Source organism: Ischnura elegans, chromosome 13 (genome assembly GCF_921293095.1).
Source record: "Ischnura elegans chromosome 13, ioIscEleg1.1, whole genome shotgun sequence".
NCBI classification, from domain to species: domain Eukaryota; kingdom Metazoa; phylum Arthropoda; class Insecta; order Odonata; family Coenagrionidae; genus Ischnura; species Ischnura elegans.
Genome location: NC_060258.1, coordinates 13,348,106 through 13,372,180, shown reverse-complemented (window position 1 = coordinate 13,372,180; position 24,075 = coordinate 13,348,106). Strand labels below are relative to the sequence as shown.

The 24,075-nt window shown below is 38.0% G+C and overlaps 1 long non-coding RNA gene across 1 annotated transcript; it reads right to left on the bottom strand.

Moving 5' to 3' along the window:
* Positions 1-90: 90 nt before the first annotated feature.
* Positions 91-23,101, bottom strand: LOC124170096. The gene is made up of 3 exons (XR_006867305.1): positions 22,970-23,101; positions 8,657-8,743; positions 91-294 (listed from the first exon to the last, which is right to left on the bottom strand). It is a non-coding gene; the product is annotated as an uncharacterized LOC124170096 (long non-coding RNA).
* Positions 23,102-24,075: the final 974 nt, after the last annotated feature.

Sequence of the window (24,075 nt, the reverse complement as noted above, 5' to 3'; positions counted from 1 at the left end):
CTAATTTCCTAGGCATTGCCATGACTTCCGTTACTAGTATGGAATTCTTTCAACATAGTTTAACTTTTATCTCATACCTTGATTTCCGAGCAAAGCAAAGATTCACAGACGTTGGTCAATGTCTGGAAGCAAACGTCGCTGTTCCCTCTACTCAGGAGGACTGGGTTTAAGCCCCTTCCCTGAGCGTAGTACTCCAGACTGGGCCACAGGACGACCATCTGCTCGATTGAGGATGACAGGAGGACATCGTTCAGCTCCACCAGCTCCACGAAAAGTGCCAGTAGTGCTTCATAGCTAAAAAAGTGCATACAAAAGTAGTCTCATTTTATCGAAATTAGAATTATCGTTTGCCTACAGCTCAAAGTCTACCCTCCGGGAAATATTCCCAAAGCGGCTTATCAAAGCACATAACTCTATTGATGAATCGTCAACTCACCACAGGTACTCCAACACGCAAAAGTACAAAAATTTACCAAAATTAATATTATTGTTTGCCTTGTAAAAAAATAATTTTATCACAGTTTTTCTGCTATGAAGAGCATTCACCCCAAATGTAAATCCCACACGCCAGAAGATTTTGAATACTTTTATTTCTACGCCAAAACCTGTAGCAATAACTAAAATGAGCAAATTAAAATATCCGTCAGAATTTTTACAGATTTTTCCTCTTTTGCGGTCAGTTCTATGCAAGTAAAAATGTAAGTAAAGAATTTACTTTACCTTCATTTAGACATTTAACTGCATTTTGTGACCAACTCCCGTAAGTGGCTGAGCGTTTTTTTCTCACGTACATAAATGCTGTTAGCGTTTATATTTAGCTGCATAACAATTAGGGAATTTCATTCACACTGCAATCTAATGTAATCTATATTTTTCCAGATTTTCTTTCTCAACTGCACTCGACTTCGCCGTTAACTGCACAGTGTGAACATTAGCCATTCCAAACCCACTCGTACGAAGTGCACAGCCGGCCACGACCTACCGGAAACCGGACTCGAGGGGAGTAAAGTGGAGTACTGAGTGGGGAAATGGAATAGGGGGACATCAAAGTATAGTGAGGTCGGAATCAGAGGTAAGTCACGGACCCGTGCAGTCATAATTGAAAAGTTCAACAAACTATTGAAAATTTGATTCGACTTAAAAAAATATACTGAAAAAACACAGCGAGTATACAGTGAGTAAATGTTAAAACACAGAAGCGTTATTAAATGTTTACTCCTCCACTTTTTTACGAAAACGAGTTATCATTGAATCGATACAAAAAAAATCCACTAGTTCATGGAAATACCACTACAATAACCGTATTTTTATTGTATTACCATTAGTAGATATTAGCAGCGTTCCATTTTATCACCGATAGAATATTATACTTCCGGAAAGAAAATTAATAATTGTTATATACGGAACCACAAAGATCTTTGCGATAATCTTTTAATAAGTCTCCTGATGACTAAAGCAGACGTATCAATAAAACAAATGAATTGAAACAATGTCATATTACTGATTCATTTTCTTATGAAACAATAAAAGCTCGTGCAATGATATTACGAAATGAACGAAATATTAGCACTTCGCGGTATAGCCCGGATATGTTACGAGCGCGATTTTGTCGGGCCAGGCAATTACCGTATCCTTTACGGGAACCACTTCTCTGCTGTATATATCACATTCCCTGAACCGCAATGGAGTCCTGTTTTACCGTATGTATTCAGCAGATCCTAGCAGTTGCAAAAAGCCAATGCGGTGACTGCCTGAGAGGGTCGACGGAAATTTTTGGAGTCAAGAGTAGGCAATGAGGAACTTGCATGGGTCGTAGATTGCTCTAAAAACTATTTTGAATAAGTCAAATGGATACATTAGCTCGCAAAAATACCTTCAGTTTCTCCATTCAACATCAAAATAAATAAAAAAATTGCATTTAAAATCGAGAAAAATTTCTCTGAGCCGACCACTGCGCGAAGACACCCGAGCGTTGCCGAGGCCAGGCGTGACGTCATAGGTGCCTAAACAACCGTAGGGAGTAGGGAAATACGCTGAGCGCATGGCGAAAAATTTGTTTTGAGGGAGTATTTAGCCGCTCATCGTCACTTTATTTTGTTCTGTTATTCTTGGGCAAGTTTTCCTATTGCTATTGTGCCTAGATTATTACTTGGGATATTGATAATGCGGCATCGGGATGATGAAGTACAAGCGTTTCACTTCGTGTGTTTTGGTTATCAGAAAAATGGATGATAACGTTGCCACTCGTTCGAATAGTACACCTGAAATTCATCTACATCTACATAATACCACGCAAGCCGCCTAAAAGGCGTGTAGCATGGGGTGTTAGGACACCAGCCTTTTTTTAGGACACCAAAAATTGATGCCACGACCCTCATGGAATTTGTTAAGACAAATTATTGCTATACGTCGGCGGCAAATAGAGTTGTAAAAGAAACTTGTAATACTGGAGGATAACGATCGTAAGCTGTGCTGTTGACATTAGAGGAAGCTGTGCTGTTGAATTTGGCAACGCCGTATTAACGGAGAAGGTAGTCCTATCCGTCCTACGGTACGAATTCACAACAAAACAGTCTGCACACAATCCACATGTGAGATCGCGAATCAGTTCCGCTGCTAACACACACACAAGCTACAACCTATTTCAATAATATAGGTAAATCCATAAACAATATACTAGCATATACCATAAAAATATAGTGGGAAATAGGCAAATACTCTTATCAAAACTGGATGTCACTATCACATTCTTATATTCATCACGTACAACTTACAATAACAGAACTCGTTATGATGAATACAACTATTTATTCACTGATTTAAACCCTTAAATTAGCCCACACAAGTGACACAGGTGACATTTCTCACTACTATTCGTTGAAATAATGGAATAACAAACTTCACACACAGTTTTTATTTCAATAGCGTGATCGTGAAATGTCATATCTACGGTGAACAACGGAGATTAGCACGCCACTGACAATTTTTACACTACTGTTAGACATTTATCGATAGCGTAATAGCACTTTTTACAATTCAATCACGATGGAACACTGATAACTCTTGGCCGATATTTTTCAACCTTGTCAAATTTTGTGCATTACAACCACTGGCACTGTGATTAGTAGCAGTAGCTTAACGGGAGATGTCACGTTGAAAATAACACTATTTTGGCACAAAAATGTTCCTAGATGTCTCCAATCAGCGAGCAAAAGTTGCATTGACTGGAATTCTCCCCATAATACAAGCACAGACAGTCCTAAACAACGAATTCTCCGGTACCTACGAATAAACGGATGAAGTTATTGTATACAAAAGCTAAGCGGACATTAGTAAACATCAAAATCGTTCTAATTACATACTTAAATGAATGATATGCCGTCGATAACATCAACTTACAATTGACGTATCCCCCTTCCAATGGCCGTGGCTCAGACTCCTACAACGATGTTATTTAGGTATTATCAAATTTTTGGTTTAACTGCTCCAGTTTTATATTTTATGCCCTTACTCAGATATTAATATTATAAATAATGCAAAAAACGAGGGCTTCCAAGCCTCTATCGTCGGATATTTATCTTTAAATATAAAATAATCAACACGTCTAACAAACGAAGCTCTCATAACTGCTGGCAACTATTACAAACAATCACAACAATAGCTTCGCGTGATGTTTAGGCACCTTTGACGTCATCGAGGCTTCGTCGGCAGTGGCTTGGGGGGTGAGGGAGTTTTTCCCGCGCTTTAAAATTCGTTATATTTATTATTAAATATCTCGCGAAGGAAAACTCAGATTTACATGCGGTTTTCTTTATTGTATTCAGAAAATAATTTTCTGTCCGCCTATGAAATAAAAAAAATTCATGCAAGTTCCCCATTCTTCTTCTCCTTCTTCATCCTAGCGCATAAGTATTCAGAGTAGACAAATAATTTAGAGAAAATGTCCAGTTTGCATGGAGAAGGCCTGACTCTGAGAGACAGATTGCATAGTGTTAAAAATGTGAATTGGTTACATTAACTTGCTTGCTATTCAGTGAGTTATGTATCATATAAGTTCTTATACAGTTAAAACAATTTCATTGTGAGGATCACCATCTCATGCTGAAGAAGGCACGGCAACGTTTCACAAGGAAGGCACCATAAGAGGCATTGGACATGGTTTCCATTCATCAGTCATATTTCAATTGCTGCTTTAAATATCAAAAGACCATAGATCCTTGCATTACAAATTGTGGTTCTGAATATAAGAAATTCATAATGTGACCGGTTTTATCTAACTTTTGAAATGTAAAAAAATATTGCAATTAAACAATAAATTCTGTAAAAATCTTTTTTCTCGCGTTCAAATAAATAACTTTCTATGATCCTGGCAGAATCTCTAAATAAATTGCTTCACATGCAACAAAAAATATTGGGGGATGTTCCAGTATTACACCCTATTTAATCTGAGGATCAATGAAGTAACTGAATGGTGTGTGCACGTACTGGAGTAGAGCTATTGATTTTTGTAGCCGAACATTCAACTAGACGTTTCTCGTTTTATATGAAGCAATTATTCGTCATTGAAGAGTAATAATAAAGAAAACAATACCATTAACAAATATTTTTGTTTCTAATTCCTCCAAAATAAAGGCGTGCCAATTTAAATCCTATTCTGAGTCAGAGCATGAAGATTTCTCATATTGAAAAATATTTTCACTGTTAATTAGAAGATTTTTCACCTCCTGTGGCATAATTTTACTTTACGGGGAACCACCGCAGAACAAGAATTACAGGGATGTAATGTTCCCAGGAGCACATGGAAAGTGCCATGGTTTTCGGCAATCCTAAATCCTTTTCTGGAGTGTTTTTCACGGCACCTTCTATCCTTGGGGTGAGCTTCTGACGTAAAAAGTATGGCGTTTTTTAAAATTTCCGCTTCATGTATTTAAACCTTGTGAATTGTGAATGGATAAAGTTTTACATACAGTTTAGCTTTTTTTAGGCACTAAGTGGAGAAAACCGTATCATTTACTCGATTCCAATCGGTACAGCTCTCATAACTGCTGAGAAGTGGGTAACTAGGTTAACAAAATTCCTGTAAAAGGATTATGCTTGGCACTTTATTAGGATTTCCAGCTTATAATGGTTCAATTAATCACGCAACAATGACATTCAAACTAATGACTAAGAATACCCACTGATTTCAAAAGTTGTCAGAAATCTACTATTTCTTTAAAACCACTCATCCAGATTCCAGAAATATTGATGAAAATAGAGTTTTTGAATGAAGGCCATAAGCAACGTATTTAATTTCTTGTCCCCTTCCAAAATAATTTCTTTCTGTAAAATCTCCAATACGAATGATTTCTTGCCCTTTGCCAAGATCACACTATGCAAATCTAGGCGAGTTACATTGGTGGTATTCATGACTTGCCAGCTACAATGTGAACGTTGTTCGGCACACACTTCAACAAGGATACTGAAGGGAGACCAATGTTTAGCTCTAGCCTATAAATGAGAGTCAAGTGCCGTTAAGAAATGAATCAGATTATAGAGTGAATGAAATTTTTCATTAGTTAAGCATCTTAATATAAACACTAATAGCATTTACGTGCGTGTGAATTAAACGCTCAACTACATACGGGAGTTGGTCATGAAATGCTGGTAAACATCTTTATGAAGATAAAGTAAATTCTTTGCTTACATTTCTGTTGATAGAATTATTTTGATTTTAAAAATGAAAATTGTGTTATTATTTTGGAATCAACCTCCCAAATATTTATCGCAACCACCACGCACAGTCTCTCGACTACGGAGCAACGTATTGGTGAGACATAAACGGTGTGTTCAAATATGAATCCAAAGACTGGAAACAGCTTGCCACGTAGCCCGAAAGAAAACACATCGAAGGCTTAATGTGTGCATGGACGTGAGTTTTATCAGTACATTCCATTTGCTATTTTACTTCCGATTGGGCTATGCTCATGGAGTTCTAAGTCTAGAGTTCCTGGTGGAGGCTCCACCTATGATTGCTCAGTCGCGTCCACGACCGTCCGCGTCGGCTCTTGGTGCCGTGAGGGTAAAGGATGCATGTCCCTTATGTGGCAATCTTCCAGATGTTCACATACCACTGAAAACGATAGTACAAACATAACTGTGGCGAATGGGGATCGTGTTCACGTAGTGGCTATAGTGTTGGCTTCCCACCCTTTGCGCTCGGGTTAAATGCTAGTGGTGGTGAAGAATTTTCAGAGACTACCCGATCTCTACTTGAATGTGGTAATGAGGACATTTCAAGCGCAACACTCTGTCCGTCGGATGGGAGGTTAAGCCGTGGTCCCTTTGGCGCCTTTCGTTAAGAGCAGGCTAATGCCGATACCGTGTTTTTCTCCACCCTACCCTCATGTTGACAATGACCTCAGCTGTCGGTCGTATATTCAAAATGCTCCATATCGCGACGAGCCTAAATATTCATAGAATTTCGGAGTCTATAAAGACAGTTTCGATTGATTGCACAGAAAAATGAGGTAAGAAGAGTTTTGGTGAACTTTCTTCACTTAAGATAACACAAAGAAAAAGTCAATTTACGAACAAAAATAACGGAATTAATGTTGAGCTTCACAATAAACAAGTAAAAAAACGGCAAAAGGAGTGACTTCTATGATTCCCATCGTTTATAGCGACAAGCATGGCGGGAGAAAGTCGTAATTGTTGCAGAGGTTCCGGGTGATACGAAAGAGGGCTTGATGCATAAGAATACCTGCAACAAATTTTTTCCCTTTCCTCCGTGAAATGAGATTTCGAGACGAATAAATAACGATTTACATAGAAAACAAAATTAATTTTCACTATACAAATTTTATAACAACAGCAGTGGAGTTTATGCATTCCTTTGGGAAAGAAAAAATATCTTATCGCCATTTTGTGCCATTGACAATATATTCCCTCGGACAGGTTCGAATCACCACATTCGTAAAGCTTTAGCAGAAAATCCACTGCTTTACCACTATGTCATCTCCCTCACTGAGATACAAGAAGGTTTGCTACGTCTTTTCTTAATTCATGCACGGAAACACACCAGTCTTCTAGCGTCAAAACATTAAACATTATTTTAAAACGCAGTGGTATAGTGTATGGTAACTATGGTAACACGTGTTTATGATACAATTGTAAAGGGAATTAAAAACCAAATGCACCGACGCCTATCGATCCACGCGCTGAAGATAATAAATTAAGTTATAGTTGGGACTAACAATAAGTTAGGACACTGTCCTTACCACAGTGAACTTGAATCTTATGGCTGTAAAAGACATCTCAATTGTAATTAGTGAAACACTCTACTTATAGTAATTTTTAACTGTCCACGGACATGCCTGGTGGTCTTGGCTCTTTAAAATAATTGAAAAAAAAATTTCCTTCCATCGTTAGAACATTCACCAAGCAAAGCATAAACTCAGATAACCCAATATAGCTGGCTATCTCCTTCTCTACATAATGGTTATGTCAGGGCTGCCACCATTCCCTATGGATAATTCCCCCTTTTTCCTGCGTCTTCACGGACATTGCTTTTTTGAACAGGGCAAATGCTTTTTATTTTATAATAAATATTATGAAATGAAAGCAGCCCATAAATACTATTTTTGAAATTCATATAATATTAATTTGTTTAACCATAGATTTTATAATAAATTATTTAGTTTAGGTTTTCAATACAATAAAAACCTCTTCGAATATCTGTGGGACTGTCCACTGACATGATGAATCATAAATAGTCTGTGGGCATTAATATTGGGAAATATAATTTTCTCTTTACTAATTTGTCACTAAAACGAGTAAAAGGGTACATAAAATAATGTACCAGTTATATTTTAATTTAACGATTTCGTTCTTTTTAACGGCAGTCCATGGACATAATTTTGTACGACTATGGGAGAATGACCCAGTTACTTGGAATCACAATGGAAAAGGAAGGACCACCTTTCAAAGCCACGGACAACAAAAATGCATTCAATTTCTATATTTTTTTTATGATGATTTATATAAAAATATAACATAATTACGCAAGAATGATTTATTTGAATGAATGTCTCCATCTCCACTATATCGTAGAAGGGCATATCCATGAATATGTCAACTTTTTCTCTCAAATTCAAATTTAGGTTGGAAATGTTTTATCTTGATAAATAAACCGCTAAATGATCGAATTTTGCGAAATCAGTGTTTGAAATATTATTCAGAGCCTTATTAAAAGTTTTCAAACTATACGCAGTTTCACAGAGTTTTCAAGATGTTTGAAATTATTCCGCGTATGAAGTTGACCTGAATTAGTTCCGCCACATGTTAATTTTAGCATTATTAGAAGGTATTTCTTTAAATAATTTTGTTTCTTTAAATGGATATCACCTTTAAAAATGTTTTTGATCATGTACAGTCAGAAGTTTTGCAAATTTTTCAGTGTTCTACAATTTTATCGAAATATTCTATTGCATAGTCTACTCCAAAGGTAATCCCATCACAAATGGAATTGCCCAGAAATCAACATGTCATAAAATTACTTTCACAAGGAATTGAAGCCTCCATGGGAGTTAGCTAAATGACGATTACTGTTCGCATTGAATTTTTTCATTGCTAAAACTTACTTCAATAGTTTATCAATTACTGTTGAAAATCCTACCTTTTATCGGATTCATCAAGATGATTGAATCTCCATGCGTGATTGGACACCTTCCTTTGCAGGTGCAAAATATATTCATGGTCACTCCTGTAAAATGTAAAGAAATCAAATCAATTCTGTAAGCTTTTAGCTAGCTGCCTCTTTTATGTTTGTCACTTAACTGTAGTATTTATATAGTGGTAGACCTGAAAATTAAGGAATCAGATAGAGCGCAATATTTAAAAATGGATGTTTATGTGTTTGAAGAAACACTACGATACCCCCACTGCACAAGCGGTCAACAATCGCCCACAGAATCAAATCCGCTCATCTAGGAGGTCAACAAGGCGAATCTGCTCAGCTGGCTGTGGCCGAAGTATCAACGCTTACCTACGACTCTCCAAGCTGCGGGGTTGAGCGTTTGTGCTTCATCTATTGCCAGCAGACCGTGTAAGCAAATTGATTTATTCCTTGTACTTCTTGGATACCTGGATGCACTGCGGAGTCGCTGATATTTATTACATACATATTTTTTTGGATCCGGATTCGGATCGAATCCTTGAATTTCGGAGCCGGATCGGATTCTTGAATTTCGGAGTAGGATCTTTCGGATCGGATATTTTCAGATCCAAATGCATTTTCAAATTCCTGCTATCAAACGAAGTAATTATTTAAGTTTATTGTGGGTACATACAATAAAAGGAATGCTTTTCAGATTTTCACACATATTTTTATCTATATATATAAAAGAAAGTCGAAAATCGTGTTAGTTAGAACACTTATAACTCGAGAACGACTGCACCGATTTCAATGAGGTTTGGTTCTTTGGATTCGTCTCAGGCGGGGTTAACATATAGGCTATTAAAAAAAGGATAATTTCACAAAAATAATTCATCTCTTTCTAACAATATGTTTTTAGGAGTTAGCAACGCAACAGCAATTGATAAGTCGGTCAAAACTACCAATTTAATTATTTTTTTTGTTTTTACCCATTTAATAACTGAACTTCGTAACAATATATATTTTAATTACTAAGTATATTCAAAATATTGAAATTGCATTTAAAATATTTAATTCTAGCTAATTTTAAGCCCAGCTCGAGTTGACTCTTCACTACCGTGTTTGTAAACAAATCTCCAAGCAATTGTTGACAAAAGGTAATGTCCGTGTTCCTGTCGAGGAATCGAGCAGTTTGATTATACTTTCTCCGAATATTTGCAAATTTTTTTTTGGAAGGTGAGCTCATCAACAAAGAGTTCCAGAATATGATTGATCACCACAATATCAAAAATGGTTGATTGAGTGAGCAATTTCGACGGCCTAGAACGAAGATGTGGATCACTCAAACTAGGTAAATCAGGATCAAATAATTGGAACTCTGCATGAATTCAAATCTTTTAACTGAGTAATAAACGAAGACGAAGTCACCAACCGTCTAACTGAATATATAAAGTCCTTGGAAGTACCTTGCTTACCACAGCACGATTAACAGCTAAAGGAAGGCTCTGTGTTCATGATATTTCGAAACCTAAACTCACCATAGCTATCCAACGGAACGCGTTTGGTTATTTAAAAAATTGATAATGAATGTGACTCACGCGACTTTACTCAAAGGAAAACTCAAAGATGAGGAAGTTCTCATTCCAAAGATTCCATATATGCTCTTTTGAGCTTAAACGTATTCAATTTCCAAGTAGTGTTGCATTCGCGATAACGATTAACAAATCGCATGGTCAGTCTTTCAGTGTTAGTGATGTTTGTGCTCATGTGCTAATGAAAACCCATGATTTTCTCATGGTAAATTAAACGTGCTATGTTTACGAGTCGGTAAACCATCCGCTGTATTTCTTCCTTCGCTTCAAGGGCGCAGCTAATACTACGGGTCTTTAGGGTATGGAAAACTCGCTAAGGTAAGCGAGAGGTGTGGGGGGCCTCCCCCAGACATTTTTTTTAAGATAAATGGTTCAAAATAGCGAATTTTGCGGCTGTGTGAATAGTTAAATGTTTTGTTTGTTACCTATCCGTCCCCCTAATATTAGTAACAAATTTTTTTATAAATAAGTTCTCTGAGCTCTTGGAGAGGTTTTAACCCCCCAAAACCTCCCTCGCTGCGTCACTGCTTCGCTTCGCCATATTTATTTACCGTCATCTGTTTTATATTGCGCCTGATAAAAGAAAAACTGTTGTTTATCATAAGGTGCTTGACGCAAGACATTAAACCCGAATATGTAGGACAAACCGAGGAGCGTTTACGCAGTACATTTTTTCCAAACAGAGATACTGTAACTGGTGCGCCTAAAGTCATTTGATACGAATGCTGCTTCATAGGGGCTTTTTTTACACGATTTTGAGCATCAGTCAAGCGTCGGTCTGGCGTTGTGTTAACCTTCCCCGTGAACGGGCTAAGTTTACGCAACAGACTTGGACTTAAAAACTTTTTTTTACGGTTAAAAGCCAGCATCAAATAGCCAAAAAGTGAATGCGTATAATTTTTATTTCATTAACCGCTTAATAAAACCACAATGCCCAAAATTTCTTAAGCTATTTTCATGCTCATTTACGTAGTTTTATTGAATTTGTATCTTATTTTATTATACTAAATTAAACATGATTATAAACGATACAGCCGCTCTTCATTTATAAATGTGTAACTAAACTGTAAGTTCATTGATTGTTAGGGGGTACGAAGTCCGCCGGGTCAGCTAGTATTTTTATGAATTAAATATCATTTATATAGGCTTTAAAATTGGTTTTTAAAGACACCTTTATATGCTCAGGACCTAAACTGTTACGCTTGGGTTAGGAAATGGAAATAGGAAAAATCTTCGAATAAACCACTGACCAGTGGCGTAGCAAGACGGGAAGCCCGGGGGGTCCGGACTCTCAGAAACATAAAAACTAAGGATGGACGGATCCAGGATTTTTTTTCGGATCGGATTCGGATTCGTTCACTCGTAAATACATTCGTCATATGGCCACATGGAAAAGAGACGCTAAAAGAAGTCGCCGGTCATCTCAGCAGCATCCACCTATGCATCCAATTCACCATGGAGATAGAGATGAATGGAGAACTGCCTTTTTTAGACGTACTGGTGCGGAGAGGCATGAACGGATCCCTGAGACACGTTGTCTGCAGAAAAGCAACACACACGGACCGTTACCTCCGCGCGCACTCCCACCATCATCCGCAACAGAAAGCATCGGTCATGGAAACACTCCTTCATAGGGTCAGAGTGGTTTCTAACAATTGCGCTCGGGAGAAAGAAGAGAATTTCGTGAAAGAAACCTTCTGACAGAATGGATATTCGGAAGCCTTCATCCATCGCCGCGCAAGAATTCCGAAAAAACGCCCACCGCAAGACTGCGCCGAGAGAAGGGATATCAACAAGCCAGTGGCCTATGCCACCATCCCATACGTCGTGGGAACGTCGGAGAGAATTTTTCGCGTGCTGAGGAAAGCAGGCATCGTGACCGGCACAGAGCATTAAAGAAGATGAGCGACTTGTTTCCTTCTGCTAAGTACCGACTCCATCCCTCAACGTGGAAGGCGTTTATAGAATCCCGTGCTCATGCGGGATATCTTACGTTGGGCAGACAGGGTGCTCCGTGACTTCCCGTATTAAAGAACTCAAATAGGCGATATTACATCGTGACACGGAGAAGTCGGCTGTAGCGGAGCATGCTTAGATCATTCATTTGGACAGTAACAGTTCGGATCATTCATTCGGAAGATAAAATTCATTCGGACATAGCGCCAGATATTATACCAGAACACAGAGATGCTATATTTGTGCGGGGCCTCAAGAGGAAAGATTTTCACCGACAAGATTCAAAGAAATTCTAAAACTGTGGAGAGACCAGTGATGCTCGATCGCGAAACTGTTTATTTTACAATAAATAAATGGAAATAAAGAAAAGAAGCAATTAAGAAAAGAAGTAAATAAGAAAGACGCGTCAAAAAATTTCGTCCCGTCTGCGCCAACGGCCGTCAATATCTAAAAAGAAAGAGCTTCACTGAAATCAACGAAGCGTAACAGAGACGCACATCCAGAATTTGAAATCTCCCTAGACACTAATCCCTCATCGCAAGGGGATTGTGATAACAACACAAAGACAAGGTAGACAGCAGACGGCAGCCGAGTGACGAGGCAGGCAATAGCTGAACAAAATCCTAAGTGGAGTGGAAGCCCATCTGATGACGTCAATGGAATCAACACACAAACGAGGGTTGCTACTGACGAAAACGTAGCACCAAGGGCACCACGGATGACAAAAATACATGTTCTATCATGCCAAACTAGTCCAAAACGTTGAAGATATTCGGTACCATGATACAGCGGCAAATGTAGATGTTCTAAAACATGAATACCAACTTATACTTGTATTCGAGACTCACATCCAACCTCATAAAGAGTGCGCGGTAAGTGGTAATGACGTGTTTCGGCTAGATATAATGAAAACAAGAGGAGGCAAGGTCGTTGTTGGTGCTGCGATCCTAATTAAAGACGAACTAGAGTGCGAGAAAATTGAAAACACACAATTACAACACACAACAGCAGTTGGTACTAAAATAGATACGGAAACTGAAGAAGTAGTCATTTACTCATGCTAATTACCTCCAATGAGAAAATTCAAGACAACTGACTTTGATTTTTAATAGACGACGACCAGCCAGTTATCTGCGGAGGAGAATTTAACTGCAAACATACGATGTGGCACTTCCCCAAAGACAGTAACAATGGGAAGCTATTATATAAATGGACACAGGAAAATAAACTATGAATAATGGGGAACATGCACAATTTTTTAAAAGTACTTGAATATAAAGCTCCCTGCCTCAAATGTACTCACCGAAGATTAATTTCGCGGATGAATAATGCTTTTTAGCTAAGTTATGAGTCTTTAAAAATAGACCTTCATCGGATGCTTGAAAACACGACGTCATCGGAGCGTGACGTCACGGCACGGTATCCACTGATGGCAGACTGAGGAAGTGAATAGAAAATCGATCTACGACGGCTCAAATGCAAATTAGGCGAAAATAATTGCTGTTTTAATGTCAAAATGCTGACTGTAAATATATTAGGTTGCCAAGGCCTTGTTGAAACAAATAAAGTGGATTGTTTGGGGGAGATTTGGAAAGATTAAATGAAAATAAGTTGGTTGCAGATTGTGATCTACGTTGGACAACCATATGATTTGGTTAGTGGAATAAGTGTATTGCAGCAAGGATATTCAATAGACAAACGTGTGAAAACAATATATATCGTGTTTAGTACCGTGCGATGACGTCAGAATGCGTTTCAGGTCACGTGACTTCAAGCGATAATTGAGCATTTTTAACTAGAATTTGTTGACGTTTGTGGAGCACTAGGAGAATTTTGGCTTATATATTTGTACTCGTGAGAAAATTTTCTATTCAATGAGACTAACTAGCATGATGAACAAATTTCTTGCAGGTTACCCATTGCACCTGACGTACCAATGAGGGTGCATGGCAAAAGCATCATTGACTTTGCTGTAACAAGAGGGCTAAGAAGCCCAGCTAAATCAATAACATTGAATTTGATGTGGTGATGACTAATCCGGGTTAATTCATGTTGACACAACTCCCATACTTGCTACAAATACTGTGTTATGGGCTGGCAGACTGGGAGATCTTCCGTAATGCCGTGTCGCATGGAAATGAAAGACACGAAAATGAAGAAGACTTTGACATAATGGCAAAACGTTGGAGGAGGCAATTAAAGAAGCAATGGGCATTGCCATCCCCAAAATGTGCAAAAACGACACATGGGCTGCTATTATGGATGGAATAGCATTATGCTATTCTTCGATATTGCAACCGATGTTGCTATAATATAGCGTATTGCAACGCCTATGCTATTTGGTATTACGAACGGTTGCAATTCGTGTTTTTACTACACCGGAAGACGTAATTCTCAGAATAGCATAGGCCCGTTGCTATTTACTATTATGAACGGCGAATTGCAACCGATAGGGTTGCAATAATAATACGCGGTCTTCGATGCCGAGCAATTCGGTATTGCAACCCAGAAAACGTGCGCATTGCGATGTCGAATTGTTTTTCTGAGGTTAAAGTAACCTAATCAAGCATTGAAAAATGGAATAATAGCCAAAAATAAAATGATATCAGCTTTATTTTAATTAAATAATAGTAGCATAAGTGATGAATATTTAACTAGTTAAGTGATTTGGTTAGGAATTAATATTCGAGCTTAATATATGAAGCACAAGCTTGCTTCATCGACAGTACGAAAACAATAACAATTAATGCAAAGAATTACTACCATTAGCCCAAATTTTACGTGTTTTATTCATATTTACAATTCATAATTTTATTTCATCACTTGACTTGCTACTAAAAATATCCTCAATGTAGGCTATCAGGTCGATTCTTGAAAATTTTCAAGCTTGTGTTAACACACTAACTCGCCAAATATATTAATAGTTATAGCTTTCAATGAAAACCATATATTACCATAATAATACCATATACTTTGATCAGCCGTTCATTTCCTCAATTGGACAGTATATACAAATACATGCAACGAGTCGAAATTGTTTTCCCCACTACTCGCTGCCTTCTACAATTAAAACTAAAAATTTACTAAATTATAAACACGGGCAGTCGACTTGAATTACTTGCTTGAAAACAAAGGATTTCTCCGAACACCAATAAAGTTTCCGAACAAATATGATTCACCACAAACGTTTAATGGAATATCCATGCACTACATCATTAATGCAATATATATCATGTGGAATTGAATACAAATTGTTTCCTCTATAGACAAGTAAGTTATTCACACAATTAAGTTTCAGTTTATCGGCACAGTTCAGGGTCTATCAAAAATTTCAGTGAGCACATAATAAAATCAGCTGATACGAAAACAATGATAACTGACACAACAGCACTTTCCACACGATTCACTATTGCTAGATTCACTTTTTCACAGCTGTTCCATCCATCCTCAAATTCACCATCACCTCCCTCTGCTTTTTCCAAATATGCAGCTGACATATCGATACTATTCCATCATAATACATGTACGCACAGCTGTGACGTTGCCACCTACTTCATTTCCTAAACAGAGAATGAACACTGAAATTAGGGAGTCATATAATATATAGATAACATTAGAAACGAAAGCTTCTAGTTCATACAGTAAAACGATATCGTCACGAGCAATACAATAAAAGTTGATACATATTAATTCTGATATGCAACAAACAGACTTCGAAGCCTAACACATTTACGAAGAAAATCAAACATATTTAGCTTTCAATGATTATTTCGCATAGCATATATCTCACGGTAAAGGACCGATCGGATATAGGTAAATCATTGAATATTTATGTCCGATAAATCGTCATTATAACAACGAAATTATGACCTAACCCACCTGTCTGAAGCCATTGGGAAATTATCACAACCACAACAAACAGCTGATTTCTTAAATGAGATTTTGAAAGCGTATTATATACTTCCAAGGTTTAATATAATTTTTAAATGTAAATAAAGCAATTATTTATAATTTCAAGTCAATATTCCGTAAAATACAGAAAAATATATAAAATATCTTCTCCCTCATTGGTTACGCAAACTGTTCAGAAAGTTTTTCATACGGGAAGAGGCGGAGCTTCCAAATAGCTCGCGCAAGAAATAGCATGCTGCTATTCCGAACAAAATTATTACTACGCTTTATTCATAATACGGGGTCGTTGCTATAATGACCCGCAGAATAGCATATGCTATTTTTTGCAACGCTTATCCATAATAGCAGCCATGAAGTGAAGTTAAACGATCATACTAAATACCTTATTAAGGAAAGTAACAGCGTAAAAAGACTATACAAAGATATTGGCACGTCATACCTAAAAAAAGACTTCGAGCACTAAACAGTGAAATTAAAATACAAATAGGGACACTCGGGAGAGAAAGGTGGGAAGACATACTAATCTCACTGAATAGAAAAAGACGGCCAAATTTTCAAAAAAAAATAAATCACTAAGGCGAACTCCACAGAGTGATCCAATTATTAAATCCAATGAGAGGGAAATATATTACATGATATAAAAATCTGACACAATGGATAACATCTAAAGAAAAACCTTTTACAACAATAAACTGGCACTACACACTGCGATCGTGAGCGTAAAGCCTGAAAAATGGAACATAAACCCAAATACCGTTCCGGCCATCACTCTAGATAAAGCAAGTAGAGTCATTTAATGCCTACCAAATAGAAAGGCCACCGGAGACGACAGCATCCCTAACGAAGAATACAATCCATTCGGCTTTTACTTTATAAAAGTGCATGTTGAAATGAAAATACTCAACCATGGTAACTTTTCACTGGAAAATTATTTATTGGTACGACGCGTTTCAACGCTGAGGTATCATTCTCAAGTACACTGTTTATTATATCGACAATCCAATAAATACCCTAATTCTGGCAGGGGGAAGGATAAGGGTTATTCAGGGAGGGAAATTTGGGGTGGAGTGGTAGGGTTGGTGAGGGAATGGTTGGGATGCATGACCAACCAGGGGAATACACGACCTTCGCGTCGCCGATCGAGCTCATATTTTGCGATTCGGTAGTTTATGGGTACAAATGTAATATGCCGAAGCCAGACGACGCACTTCTCGTAAAATTCCGAGAAAAAAGCAATTAAAATTCGTAAAAAATGAAGGTACGCTATATAAGCTGTTTTGAGCATTTCTGATCCATACGCATATTTCATTAACAACATCAATTAAAAAATAGACCTTTATTAAAATAGATGTATCTGAACTAAGCGTTAAATGTTTTTCAATTTTATAAACTGGCATAAATTGAGAATCAGAAAAGTATTATAAGGTTCACTTTTTTGAAAAGTTATTTAGGAAACTGGAAAGGTTACGGAAATTTGAATGGGTGGAAAGGAATTTAATGGAATTCGACTCTATTTTTGAGTTAATAGATGGGAAAGAATTTTATCTAGAATTCGTTTCCGTGGTAATCGAATTATTATTATTATTTCCTTGCTACAAGTTGATACATATCATGCACTGATATATTTTTCCTTGTTAATTTCTCGTTAAGGCATAATCAATCAATTGATTCTCGAATTTATTTCTTCTAATTCTAGTGAATATTTCTTTTGTTCAAATCCGATCTTTGATGCTAGCTTTCTTTATCGATTCCTGCATAATTTTCCTCATCTCTGGAACACACATGCTGCACCTTGCAGTCATTTACCTATCTACTCCGTTTTTGTGTCCAAATCGTTTTCAGCAAAATATTTAATGTCCACAATTAAACTAATTTATTTTTCTTTTGCTACGTAGACTGCTTCAGAAGTCCATGTTTGATGCACATTTCAGTGATGCAACTGTGGCATTTTTTAGTGTTCCCCCCCGAAAAATTTCTGGTACCCCTCCCCCCAGAAATTCCTCGAACTTCCTCGAACTTCCTCCGAACTTATCCGCAGAACTTCTCCCGCCAAGAACTTTTCGCGCTAAGGTTTTTTCGCGCAAAGGATTTTTCGCGCACAAGGCCTGTAGCAAAATCCTGTCTCTGGAAAATCCTGTCTCTGGAAACCCTGCCTCTGGAAACTCAGCCTCTGGAAACTCAGCCTCTGGAATCAGCCTCTGAAACAGCCCCGAAACAACCCCGAACCAACCCCGAACCAACCCCGAACCAACCTACCTCCAATGCAAGACTTATATAGGACTACTGCGGAGAAATACTTACTCCTTGGCAAGCAAGGGGAAATCGGTGCTAAGGCCTTAGTATAGCACTTTGAGTGAGAAGTTTTACCATTGTCCTATCACAACTCTCTCTCCCTCCAACACCTCACCCCAGTATCTCCTTCCCCTCCATGTGTTCCAATGAATATCCCTCTGATTCGACTGATGTCTCAAACCCAGAAGTTGAGGGGAAAATTCTGGCTGGTATGCTGTTGTCTCAAAACCAGGGAATGATGTTTTGCGGAGCGGCCGTTCTACAGGCGCAGTGGCGCAGTAGTTGAATTCGCCTGGCTACCCCTCCACTCCCTGGAAGAATCCCTCCCCTCAAATTCTGTCTTGTCCTGAACAGGCAAGCTCTCTTCTGCTCGTGGCCTGGTCGGAGACACATGTCTAGTGAGACATGGCAAATTTAGAGCAATTATTCTGCGGGTATTTAGCTGGTAATGTTTCCTTTGGGATCATGAATTACTATCATTGTTTTCTGTAATACTTGTGATTTTGAATACTCTACTTTGAATAGTTATAGAACGAAAATACTCGATATCTGCTCTATATGAGGTAAATTTTTTGTAAGCACCACGTGGTTTACTGGAAATATATTTTTTGCGAAGACTGGGAAAATTCGACCACACACTATAGTATACGGGATGGTAAAAAAACATACTCTCGTTCCTCTTAGATTAGTAGAGAATACTGGAAATTCGGCCATGAAATGAAGTTATCGCAATTAATGGTAATTCATGTAATAGGAAGAGTAAAATGTCGTCATTGATAGGTAAAGGTAATTAGAAATCATTTTTATATATTAAGAAGTTAGTTTGTAAATTAACATAAATGTCATACAACCGCATTTCTGACTCGAAATTACCTCAAATAATTGATTTTGAGATTTATTCTATTCCTTAACTTGTTTTGAGTGCTAAAAGTAAGTAATATAAAGTTCGAAGTAGGGATTAAATACATAGCGGAAAACGCGAACAGTCCAATATTTACATGACTTAGAAATAACATAAGTTCAATAATAATGATGAAATATTTTTAAATGTATGCGTAATGCTCATTTTGTGGGAAACTTTAAGGGTAAGTCTAACCTCTGTCAACTTAATTATTTTTTCAATGTTTCTGAAGAAATACATACGCAGACGCCCAAAATTACCCGATTGAGAACTAATGAGTATGGGCGGCTTGATATTCTGCCTTCGCTCAGCTCTGCAGAACTTCGGAGGAATTTTCCCATGAAATGAGGGAGAAGTAGTAGGCCGTGACGCATCGCACACACAGCTAATGTTAGGGGCCTTGAAGCTAGATTGGATGACGCGGAAATAGTAGTCAAAATTCACTCCACAGTCAACTGCTCAAATGGCTATGCAATGTGGTGGTTCAATTCCAGCAAGTAAATAAGGGCGTAAGAATTCAATAGCCATGCAACCTATGCCAAGGAACTATGGACCTAGTGAGAGGTATTGCGAAGTTTTAAGATCAGAAAAAATTTTAAAGTGCGTGTGTGTAGCATCAAGTCATCCGTCACTGGGACTTGATCCGTGGAACTTCTGATTCGAATCACGATACTTAACCACTACACCACCGAAACGATTACATTCTAAGGCTGTCTCAATGTCCAATATGTCGGTTGTGTCCACTATGTCCCGACGAGAGTAGATTCCGTTGTAGGTAAGTCGAGGGCGAAGCATACCTCTGAGAATATGGCGAAAAATCCGTAGATGGATCTTTTGCGCGTTCTCATGATGCGACGGGTATGATTATTTCCCCGGTATAAGTGATATATTGCTTTCAAAACTCCCGGTTGTATGAGAGCATTACAAGGGCCAAATTTTGGAAGACAAGTAGTTTCTGAACTGGCCGCTCTCATACGCCAACGAGCTTTGCGTTAATTTTTTCCGCCATTGTACAAATTATTGGAAAATTTCCGAACAAGACTGTTTCGTACTTTATTGCTGTGGATTTATATATATGTGGTATAGGCGTAGACTCCCGGCTGAGCTTTTAAGCCACCGAGTGCGTCCACCGGGTTGCAGATGGTGGGTCAACCTCTACATATAGAGGTTAGCTGCGATATAAGCGAGTTAACTTGTCTATTCAGTCGAGTCGAGTACAAAAAGCGGCGGCATTCCGAGAGGTATGGGCCTATCCCTGGGGGTAAGATAGACCATCTAAATGATACATTAAACCTGTGAAGATGCCATGACTTGGCAATAAGAGGCCGCCCACAATTATGCCTCACATAGACCGGTGGAGGATAGGGCAGCAGCACTTCTTCATATGAGTGAAGGTGGAGACCACGGCGGTCTCCACCTTCACTCATATGAAGAAGTGCTGCTGTGCGGCGGTCAGTACAGCGACAGTCATTTCACTACGGGCATGGTGAAATTTACTTTAACGGCTGTAGTACTGCGATGTGGAAGGTAAGGGGAAACCACCACATTATTATTCAAAGGAGTCCCAGCTACTCCAACTCTAAAGTAACTGATATAATGGAATTCTCTCAGGTAAAATATTCTGCTAGTTAATTAGTCCCCCATTCGGATCTCCGGGGGGGGACTACCAGAGTGGGTACATCGGTCAAGTGAGATAAAGTTATGAGGACAGGTACATGGAACGTGAGATCACTAAACACCTGTTGTATGCTAGAAAACCTTACGGTGCAGAAAAAAAGATCGAATACCGACGCGTTAGAAATCGGCGAAATGAAGTGGCCTGAGGAGGGAGACTTATAGAGTGGAAGCTATAGGATTATACACAAAGGATCTCTAAACAGTGATGCTCGGGTTCGGATAATCCTCAGGAAGGGCACCTGAATACGTGTAAAAGGCTTCTTACAGTACAATGAAACGATATAAATGTTAAAGTTAGAGACTAAGCCGGCAGATACCGTAGTGGTATAGGTTGACATGCCTACGACCGACTACGAGGATGAAGAGTTTGAAGTCGCCTGCGACGTTATCAGGGACGTAATCAAACAGGTAAGGGGTGAAGAAAACCTCATTGTTTTAGGTGATTAGAAAACTGTCGTCAGCGATGATCAGGAAGGAAGAATAACAAAAAACATGCATTAGGAAATGAAAAATTGAAGTGGAGAAAATTTCCTGGAATTCTGCGCTGAACGCTAATTAGTGGTTGCAAACCCGCTATTTTAGAATCTCTTTTGAAGAAGACACGCTTGGAAAATGCCTGGAGAAAAAAGGAGTTTTCAACTAGACTCTATTTTAGTGAAGCAGAGGTTTAGCGACCAGAAAAAGGGCCGTAAAAGCTACCCGGGGGCAGATACCGACAGCAATCATAATGTAATGATGATGAAATGCCACGTGAAATTCAAGAAATCAAAGAGTTCGGCGAAGAACGCATGGCAATAAGAGAAAAAAGGAGCCAAAAAATCAAAAGGCCTTTCAATTAGAAGTGGAGAGCAAGGTAAGATTACATCAGACTGAGAAATCAATGCAGAATAGCTGGACGAATGTCTAAAGTGGGATTCATGAGGCCACTACAGAAGTTTAAGGGAGAAGAAAATGTGTTAACAAAAATCCATGAATCACGGATGAAGTCCTAGACCTCATTGAAGAACGGAGAAAGTATAAAATACAAATACTGAGAAAGGACAGGCTTGAAGCAAGAGAATAAAGAACGAAATTTGCCGCAAAGCAAGGAAAGCCAGAGAAGCGCGGATGATAAAGATATGCGAGGACGTGCAAAATAACCTCCTACAAGGAAAGTGGAAGCGGCCTACAAAAAAGTGAGAAACCATTTCAAGGGATGGAGCATAAGATGTAGCACCATAAGGGACATGTGCGGAAGTTTTCTAATAGAAATCGAACGAATACCTGGAGGAATTATACAACGGACGCTATTGTTGCTAAAAAATTATCGACGAAGAAAGTGATGTAAAAATGGATAACATGGGAGCGGGCATCTTAAGATCGGAATTTGACGCAGGAATAAGAGATTAGCGAAGGAATAGATAACATTCCAGCAGAGCTAATCAAAAATACAGGAGAAAAGGTATTAAAATCAACTCTAAAACGATGTGCAATATGTACTCAACAGGAGATTTCCCTAATGACTTCGAGAAAAACATCATCATTTTATTACCCAAGAAGAAGAGCAGAAAAGTGCAAATATTTTAGGCCCGAATAGAATTTTAGAATAAGCCCGACGACACACTCCTCGAATATTCTGGCAAGAATCATTTACAAGAGAATAGAACGAAGAGCTGAAAAATTCCTGGATGTTGTCCAATTCGGATTTTAGATAGATCAGGGCACAAGGGAAGAAATTATGACTCTTAGGCTGCTCATAGAGAAGAGAATAGAGAAGAACAACCCGACTTTCATTTGTAGATATAGAGATGGAATTGATAACGTTGAATAGCATTCAATGCTTAGAATTCTGAAAGAAATCTGAGTGCTCTGCAATGATGGAAGAATTATTCACAGTTTGTATGAACACCAATCCTTCAGCATCATAGATAAAAACTAAGTCCGGTAACACCCAAGATGAGGAAACTTATTTAATTGACATGTGGAGGCAATAAATTATATTTGTTTTGCACATAATGTTCTTACCTCCTTGTCCTCACGAAAACCAACAACTTCTGAACGATTTCGCGAACTTGAGCCACGGGTTTTAGGTCTTCCTCTAATCCCCTATGGAAATAAGAAAATTATGTTACTATGATTATGATAACATAGAAGAAATGCAAAAAATGAAAGAAAGAGATTAATCATGATCCGTTCACGATTATCAGCCCACATGCTCACTAGTCCAAAAGACAAACCTAATGACTTGTCAACAATTCATTCATCATGTAAATTTTTTTAAATTAACAGTCCATATATACAACATTCTTATTACATATGTAAATTCTAATTAGAAAGTATTTTTTCGATGGATCTATAGAAAACAATAACCAGTAAACTCAATTTCAGAGGCCAAAAAGTCATAATATGGTCTTATTTGAAAAGACTCATCACCCAAAAGGTCGTTAAATTGAGGACAGGAAAAATAATAGCTTAATTTTAATTAAAGCAGAAACTTGCAAACTCCAAGTTTTTCATGAAAAATTATTGCCATATTCCCACTTCAAAGACGCAGGCCCAAAGCTAATCAACAGCAGCAAATGCCATTCACTGAGTTCATTGTTAGTCACTGCACTTATCCCTTCCTGGGAATAACAATTACTATTGTAATGCAAGTGATCCAGTTCATTGTCAGTACCCAGATAGCACCAAGTAAAAGAATTATCCGTTTCTTATGGTTTTCTTACGGAAAAAATTAACACAAAAGTCCTATAACTAATGCTGTAAATTGATTGAATACAAACATCTATGGAAGTGCTGAAAGTTTGGCATCCATTTTGTCATTACTCTGATTTTGTGTTGGCCTGATCGTAAGAAACCCATAAAAAGCTTACTTGATAAGCGCCTTCTTTATATCTTCCTTTCGACTAATCTCAACGGCTTATAATGTGCTAGCTGGGTAATTATACTTTCAATGCGAACGTGGATAACTTCATTTTAATGCCTCAAAATGTGTGGAACGTCTCTGCAGTATCACCAAATCGAGAAGATTAATGAAAAAAATTTGTAATTCATGATGAACAAAGCTTTAAAATGCATCAAGAACAAAAATTTTTTTCATGAAAAGTATAAAGTCCAAATATTTAAATTCA